The sequence below is a fragment of the Erpetoichthys calabaricus genome, chromosome 3 (assembly GCF_900747795.2).
Source record: "Erpetoichthys calabaricus chromosome 3, fErpCal1.3, whole genome shotgun sequence".
NCBI classification, from domain to species: domain Eukaryota; kingdom Metazoa; phylum Chordata; class Cladistia; order Polypteriformes; family Polypteridae; genus Erpetoichthys; species Erpetoichthys calabaricus.
In genome coordinates, this window is record NC_041396.2 from 274278356 (window position 1) to 274286329 (window position 7974).

Sequence of the window (7974 nt, forward strand, 5' to 3'; positions counted from 1 at the left end):
TACCTATGGCACACATGGAGGACAAATGTATGCAATGACCATCCTTTACCTGAAATGAAGTGACCACTGCATCCTGCCACTGGTTCTGAGGAGGTGCTTCCCCCTGGAATGCCCTCAGAAACAGGTTGATGGGCATTTTGCTGGAGAGCCAACTCTTATGCAGGGGTCAGGTCTGGACCATGTGGACCTCCAGCTGTTTTTTGCTTGTCTGCCTTCTTATTAGCTTTAAAATTAATGTTTTTTATATTATATATGATTATGTCAACAATTCTTTATATAGTTACTAGCAAAATACCCGCGCTTCGCAGCGGAGAAGTAGTGTGTTAAAGAGGTTATGTAAACATATATATACATATACATAAACACATATATATACACACACATACACACACACATATACATATATACATATACACATACATACATACACATACATATATATATATATATATATATACATACATACACATACATATATATATATATATATATATATATATATATACACACATACATATATACAGACACATATATATATATCCATATTACTAACCGAGAATGGTAAACCGGATGGACGCAGGGACATCCGGCCATGGGCCGTAGCCGCAAAAGACGTACTGCGCAAGCGCCCCCACAAAACCCCCCTTCCAAGCAACGGAAACCGGATGCAAAGTAACGTAAAATACGAAATGAGCCGCCCATAGCACACAGAAAAAAGGAGTCAGACGCGAAACGAAACACACACAAAGAAGAGAATTGAGACCCACAACACACAAATGAGGCAACGCCCCCTAGCACAAAAAAAAAAAAGTCAGACGCGAGCGCCACACAAACCCATTGGACACAAAACGGGACAGACTACGGACATAGCACACGAAAGATACACAAAAAGCAGGATTCGGACCCACGACCACACTAACATAAATAAGAAATGAGACACAAAGCACCATTACTATACGAACCGTCCGTATTAAATATACGTCATCTGAACACATTCAAATTATGCAGCATAGGTCAATCTCATTACACTGATGCACTATTAACCGTTCAACCACAGAAAAGGCTCCATATTAACAGTGAGTGCAATCCTCCTTATTACTTATCCATATTTAGACACCTGCTAAACGATTGCGCCACTTAGCTGACAACGCGTTCAATAATGAGTCCACTATTCATGAAAATTCATTGGGATTAATGAATGTCATTTGCGATCATTGTCATTCACTTAACTTCCCTGAAGAAACAACTGGCGATACAAGTAATGAATTTACACGTTATTGTCAAAAGGGTCAAATTTGACTGCCTCCTTTACATTCATATCCTGCATATCTACAGAAGCTTCTAACTGACAAAGTACCTGAAAGTAAAAACTTTATGAACTGCATTACATCCTACAATAGTTCATTTGCTTTTGCATTTAATGGCATCCACTCACTTACTCAACACCATTGATAAACTTCTACAAACATGGATGATTAATAATATTCCCTTTGGAGGAAAGGTACTTTTATTAGGAGATTTTACACAGTGCTTAGCTATTGTTCCACATGTCATGCGCTTGGCTATTCTTCAGTCCACCTTAAAATACGCAGACAATTGGCATTGCTTTCAAAAGAGTTACGGAGACATTTGGAACAACAATCTCATTACACCAAATACCCCTTTTAACACAACGAACTATATTCTGTCCAAAAAATATTAATGTTGATCACATTAATATCCAGGTCATTTCATTACTTCCTGGAGTGGTACAGCTCGGACCCACGACCACACTAACATAAATAAGAAATGAGACACAAAGCCCCATTACTGAACGAACCGTCCGTATTAAATATACATCATCTGAACACATTCAAATTATGCAGCATAGGTCGATCTCATTACACTGATACACTATTAACCGTTCAACCACAGAAAAGGCTCCATATTAACAGTGAGTACGATCCTCCTTATTACTTATCCATATTTCTAACGCTGAAGAACAAACAAGTCATGAATTCACGCTCACGGGTACAAAACGATACGGCTCGAGTGACGGGACCAAACACACGAACCCGCATGAAAAAAAAAAATACATGTCGGACGACTAACCGACATACAAAAACGGGCAAGCCTCAATACAAACAATTAACGCCGTAAACTGCAACGGGCTTCTCACACAGCACAGGCAAATCGATTACAGCTCCAGAATAGCACGTCCCAAATCCTGCACATACAACGACTCGCCTCTCAAACGGCAAGGACATCAACGACAGACACCTGCTAAACGATTGCGACAGTTAGCTCACAACGCGTTCAATAATGAGTCCACTATTCATGAAAATTCATTGGGATTAATGAATGTCATTTGCAATCATTGTCATTCACTTAACTTCCCTAAAGAAACAACTGGCAATACAAGTAATGAATTTACACGTTATTGTCAGAAGGGTCAAATTTGACTGCCTCCTTTACATTCATATCCTGCATATCTACAGAAGCTTCTAACTAACGCAGTACCTGAAAGTAAAAACTTTATGAACTGCATTAGATCCTACAATTGTTCATTTGCCTTTGCATCTAATGGCATCCAGTCACTTACTCAACACCATTCATAAACTTCTACAAACGTTGATGAATAATAATATACACCAAATACCCCTTTTAACACAACGAACTAGATTATGTCCAAATAATATTAATGTTGATCACATTAATAACCAGGTCATTTCATTACTTCCTGGAGTGGCACAGCTCTTTCTAAGCTCTGACAAAGTTGACTCTGATGATGACAATGACCATCTTAATTTCCCCTTAGAATATTTCAACACTATTAACCCAGCCGGATTACCACAACACAATCTTTGCCTTAAAAATGGAACAATAATCATGCTATTAAGAAACCTTAACACTAAACAGGGTTTATGCAATGGTACACGTTTAGTCATCAACACCATGCCACACAATGTTATTAAAGCAAAACCTCTTACAAAATCACATGCTAACAATACTGTTCTAATTCCTACAATTACCTTACAACTTCTGACCTGGAATTACCTTTTACACTTAAACGGTGACAGTTCCCCATTAGACCTGCCTTGACCATAACCATCAACAAATCACAAGGACAAACCATACACAAAGTTAGCATCTACCTCTCTGAGCCCGTTTTTGTACATGGACAACTTTATTTGCTTCCTATATGCGTCATCTACACCTTCACACTATGCTATATCTCATTCATACATCACGCTCTTTGTAAATTCACAACACCAGGGGTTGGCGAGCGAAGCGAGCAGGGGGTGGAGCCCCCTAGTATATATATATATAGAGAGAGAGAGAGAGAGACAAATCCCTGCGCTAAGGATCTGTTTTTTTGTGAAGCTGCCTTTATACAGCCTCTCCGCTGTTTTATAAACGAACGCCATATAAGGCCGTCCTTTCTCCTTGCTTAGTGGTTCTGTATTCTTTTATTGTTCGTTTATTACGATTGTTATAGTTATTGTGTAGCTATTTGAGACTCACTTTTCTGTTCAGGTACCCATTTCCTTTATGTAGTCCGCGGATTCTCCGCTATTTTTTGTTCGTTTATTATGATTATAGTTATTTATTGATTCCCTTCTTTAGCTGACTGCCTGCTCATATAAGGCGCTCTGTTGTTTTTTTGTGAAGCAGCCTTTACACAGCTTTTCCGCTGTTTAATAAACGAACGCCATATAAGGTCTTCCTTTTTCCTTGCTTCGCCAAGGAAGCAGCCTTTTTATTTAGTCCACGGGTTCTCTGCTGTTTTTTTGTTCGTTTATTACGATTGTTATAGTTCTCTTTGTATACCACGTTGTCAATTCAGCACTCCGGTTGTAATATGACCAAGCCGTGCAAGCTTACTGTTGAGAATGCAACGTATAGTTGTACAGGAGAAAAGCAATCTTGCCTCAAATCAATGGCAACCTTTTGTAGGTCTATGAACTTAATTTAAACTTTAGGTTTACACGGTGCTTTGTTTCCGAAGTACCTGCACTCATGAATATGTCTGTATGCGTCAGTTGCTTCGTATGTTCATGTGAGCCGCTCTCTTGTGTGATGTTGCGATGTCCACGGCTTTATTTAATGTTAGCTAAGACCCAGCACTTAAAAGTTTCTCGCTACAGCAATTTTAACTCCGTTACAAAGTGATCCAAAGTCTCGTTTATACCTCGTGTCTTCTCATTAAACTTGTATGTCGCGAATATGGTATTGCAAACGGCAGCGGGAGAGTTTCTATAAACTTAATTTAAACTTACGGTTTACACCGTGCTTTGTTTCCGCAGTAGCTGCACTTATGAATATGTTTTTATGCGTCACTCGGTCGCTTCTTATTGTTTCACTGTCTTCTCAATTGTGTAATGAATGTTTTCTTCAGCACTCTTTGGGGCTCTTCCTTGTTTTGTACGTACTGCATTCAGTCAGTTCACGTGATTATGTGGGTGGCATGATGACGCGATACGCAACTCCGCCTCCCACGGCCATGGAGGTGCACTCTATTACAGTATATGGACAAAAAAGAGGTTCCAGTTATGACCATTACGTGTAGAATTTCGAAATGAAACCTGCCTAACTTTTGTAAGTAAGCTGTAAGGAATGAGCCTGCCAAATTTCAGCCTTCCACCTACACGGGAAGTTGGAGAATTAGTGATGAGTGACTCAGTGAGGGCTTTGCCTTTTATTAGTATAGATATACCAATTATTTACCAGTTTGAAATATATTCTTGTACTTCACTTTAACCTGTTCCCATGTTCTCCTTGTGCTCACGTTTGATCCGGAATTATGACATATTAAATAATAATTAATCTGACACATAGGAAATGAAACGCTGCATTCAGTAAGTACAATGCACACTACTTAACGTTTAATTTGTCGGCCACTTTTTGCCAGACATCTTTTCTGGTCTGGGCTGCTTGTGCAGTGTTACCCCTTGTGCATATTAAATCTTGAAATTCTTCATGTCCTTTGAATAAAAGGTTTTACGCCGCGCGTGTGAAAAAAAAAAAAATGCGCCCGTTCTTTCGTCATTTTGTTATAGCCTATCAATGACTTGCTGATCATGTTTTCTAGACTCAATATATATGGGCTTTTCAATCAGCGAGGGTGTGTGCATTCATCTCGGATGATTAGATCCAGCTAAACTAATCTAATACACGGCTGCGTTTGAAAAACCGACCTATCCCGGGTGAGTGTCACCGGTGTTAACTTATCCAAGATGAGGCACCTGATCTCGGATGATTTAAGCGACGTACGGAAAATACCCCCCAGGAAGAAATCTGGAACAACCATAACTTTTTTTCTAGAGCTGCCTTCCCAAACAAACTGAGCAATTGTGGGAGAAGAGCCTTGGGAAGAGAGATGACCAGGGGCCTCATGTATAAACGGTGCGTACGAACGTTTCCACGCTCAAATCGCGATGTATAAAACCTAAACTTGGCGTAAAGCCACGCACATTTCCACGGTACCTCATACCCTGGCAAACGCAATTTCTCCGCTCGGTTTTGCAGACTGGCGGCACCCAGCATCAAAGCAGTGCTACTGTTCCTGTGTGGTTACCCTTTCTTTCTTAGACCCACATTCCTGACGCGGCTTTATAAATACACTGAAATTAACTGCATATTGTTTATTAGTGTAATGCATCTGATTGTAATTAACCTGTAGCAATATAATGGTCCAGGGAATAGCCATAGTATTCCAAATACCATAACTGCTTTAGCGTTGTTACGCTCACTGTATCTTCTTCATCTTTCAGCTGCTCCCGTTAAGGGTTGCCACAGCTGAACATTTTTCCATATTACTCTCACTGCACGACTCAGAGTATTTATATCACTGTAGCCGAGTGGGGAATCACAGCAGCAGCTGATCGGAAAGATAATTATCGGTATACAGTTTCAAGCACACACTACCTCAGCCACGGCAAAACGCGTCAAAGTCTTTCCTGTACGGACCTCGCGTTTCAGAAACAGTTTCATCCCAAGAACTATAAACGCACTCAATCAGTCCATCAAGTGCTCCTTGTAGAACTGTTTGTACTTATAAGTACAATTACCCCACTGTAAACTTACACTACAGTTATAATATTGCACAACCTGTGCCACTTTATAAAGCGCGGATGATGACGATATCATTTTTAAGATGAAATGCAGCAAAATATGTTGCTTATAGTATACAGATAAAACTTTAACTTCATTTAAATAATCTGTATTGTTAATAATTAAACATGTGAGGACACGGTGCCGCAGCGCTAGCTAGTTCACAGATAGCTCCTGCCTTGCGCTGTATTATTGCTGGTGCTGACGCGACACTGGAAGGATAGACGGATAGAATAATTAAACATGTTCTACGAAGATATTTCAATGTTCCTTAAAAGTTTAAGAATCGGTGTTCTAAGCTTACAGATGGCTTAACGTCTATTACAGAGCTGATTGTGTGGCGATTGGATATTTGGAGAAAGAAAAGTAAGGACAGGAATTGGAGGTTAGTACGTTTGAAAGAGACGGTACTTCTGTAATAAATTATTTCATCGAAGGTCACACATGGTGCAGCAAGCCTCTTGCATGAGATATGAATAATCACTGCGCCACCGTGTTCCCATGTTTAATAACATGCTTTCATTCCTATCATCATGAAAAAGATATAATGTATACATCTCAGTATTTTAATTATTCAGAGAGCTGTAATATCATGAATGCAATGGATTCTGTGTCCTGTCGGAGAAAGAGAAACAACGGAAGCACGTAGTGATTCACGCACATAGAGCACATAGAAGATCAAATACGGAACAAAGCATTTAACGTGCTACTTGAGAAACTAGTAAAATAAACGATTTTAAGATGAAGTTTATGATGTTCTACTTTAATGACAAAATAAACTACGTGATTAAAGTGGAAATTTCGAGATTAAAGTTGACATTTCGTGCTTTTTTCCCCACTGTGTGCCTGTTTTTTTTCTCTGTACCCTAATAAGCTTTCATATGACACTCAGACGGTAGGCTACGAGTCGCCTTTTCATGCCAACTTTGATATGTGACTTCTTTTTTATTTCGGGCACTGTGCAACTTTGTGATCTTGAGCTTTCAAGTTTCTCCGACACTATGTCACTCGATCAACTTCCTTTTGTTGATTATATCACTGTTTAAACCAACAAATAGTACGTTTTTCCTTTGCCTCCACTTGGTATTCGCTGAAATTCTTATATTTTCCCCTGTGCTTTTCCCATTGTCTTTTCACAGAAGGCTATTTATATCAATTTGCATATTCAAAGAGGCGTAATTCTGGGAGGAGTTGGGGCGGGACAGAAGGCGCGTGCACATGCGTTACTTTTCACACTGATCGGCATTTATGTAGTGGAAGAACGTGAAAGTTTGCGTGCGCACAGATTCCTGCATCTGGATTTTTCTGTGCGTACGCACATTCCCGCTTTTGTGCTTACTCCATGTTATAGTGGGAGTTCTACGCATGGCCTCATACATGACGCCCCAGGAAACCAATAGGCACTTTGGCTGAGCTCCATAGAAGCAGTTTGTAGATGGGAGAAATTTCCAGAAGGGCAAACATACCTGCAACGGTCCACTAATCTGTTTATGGCAGATGACACATGAACATGCATGGACTTTGCACCTAAAGGACTCTCACACTATGATAAACAAGATTCTCTGCTCTAATGAAACAAAGACTTATGTTTTTGGCCTTAGTTCTAAGTGTTATATGTGGAAGAAACCAGGTACCTCTCCTCACCTGCACAATACCATTCCAACAATGAATCATGAGGTTGACATCATACCGTGGGGTTGTTTTTCAGCAGCAGAAACTTGAAGACTAGATGTGATCGAGGGAAAGCTGAACCGACAAAAATAGAGCTATCCTAAATGAAAACCTGCACCAGAGCACTTAGACCTTCAGCCCAGTCTGAGGGCCAACCTCCAACAGGGTAGAGACCCTAAGCACAACACAAAGAGGATGCTAAGAGCCAAC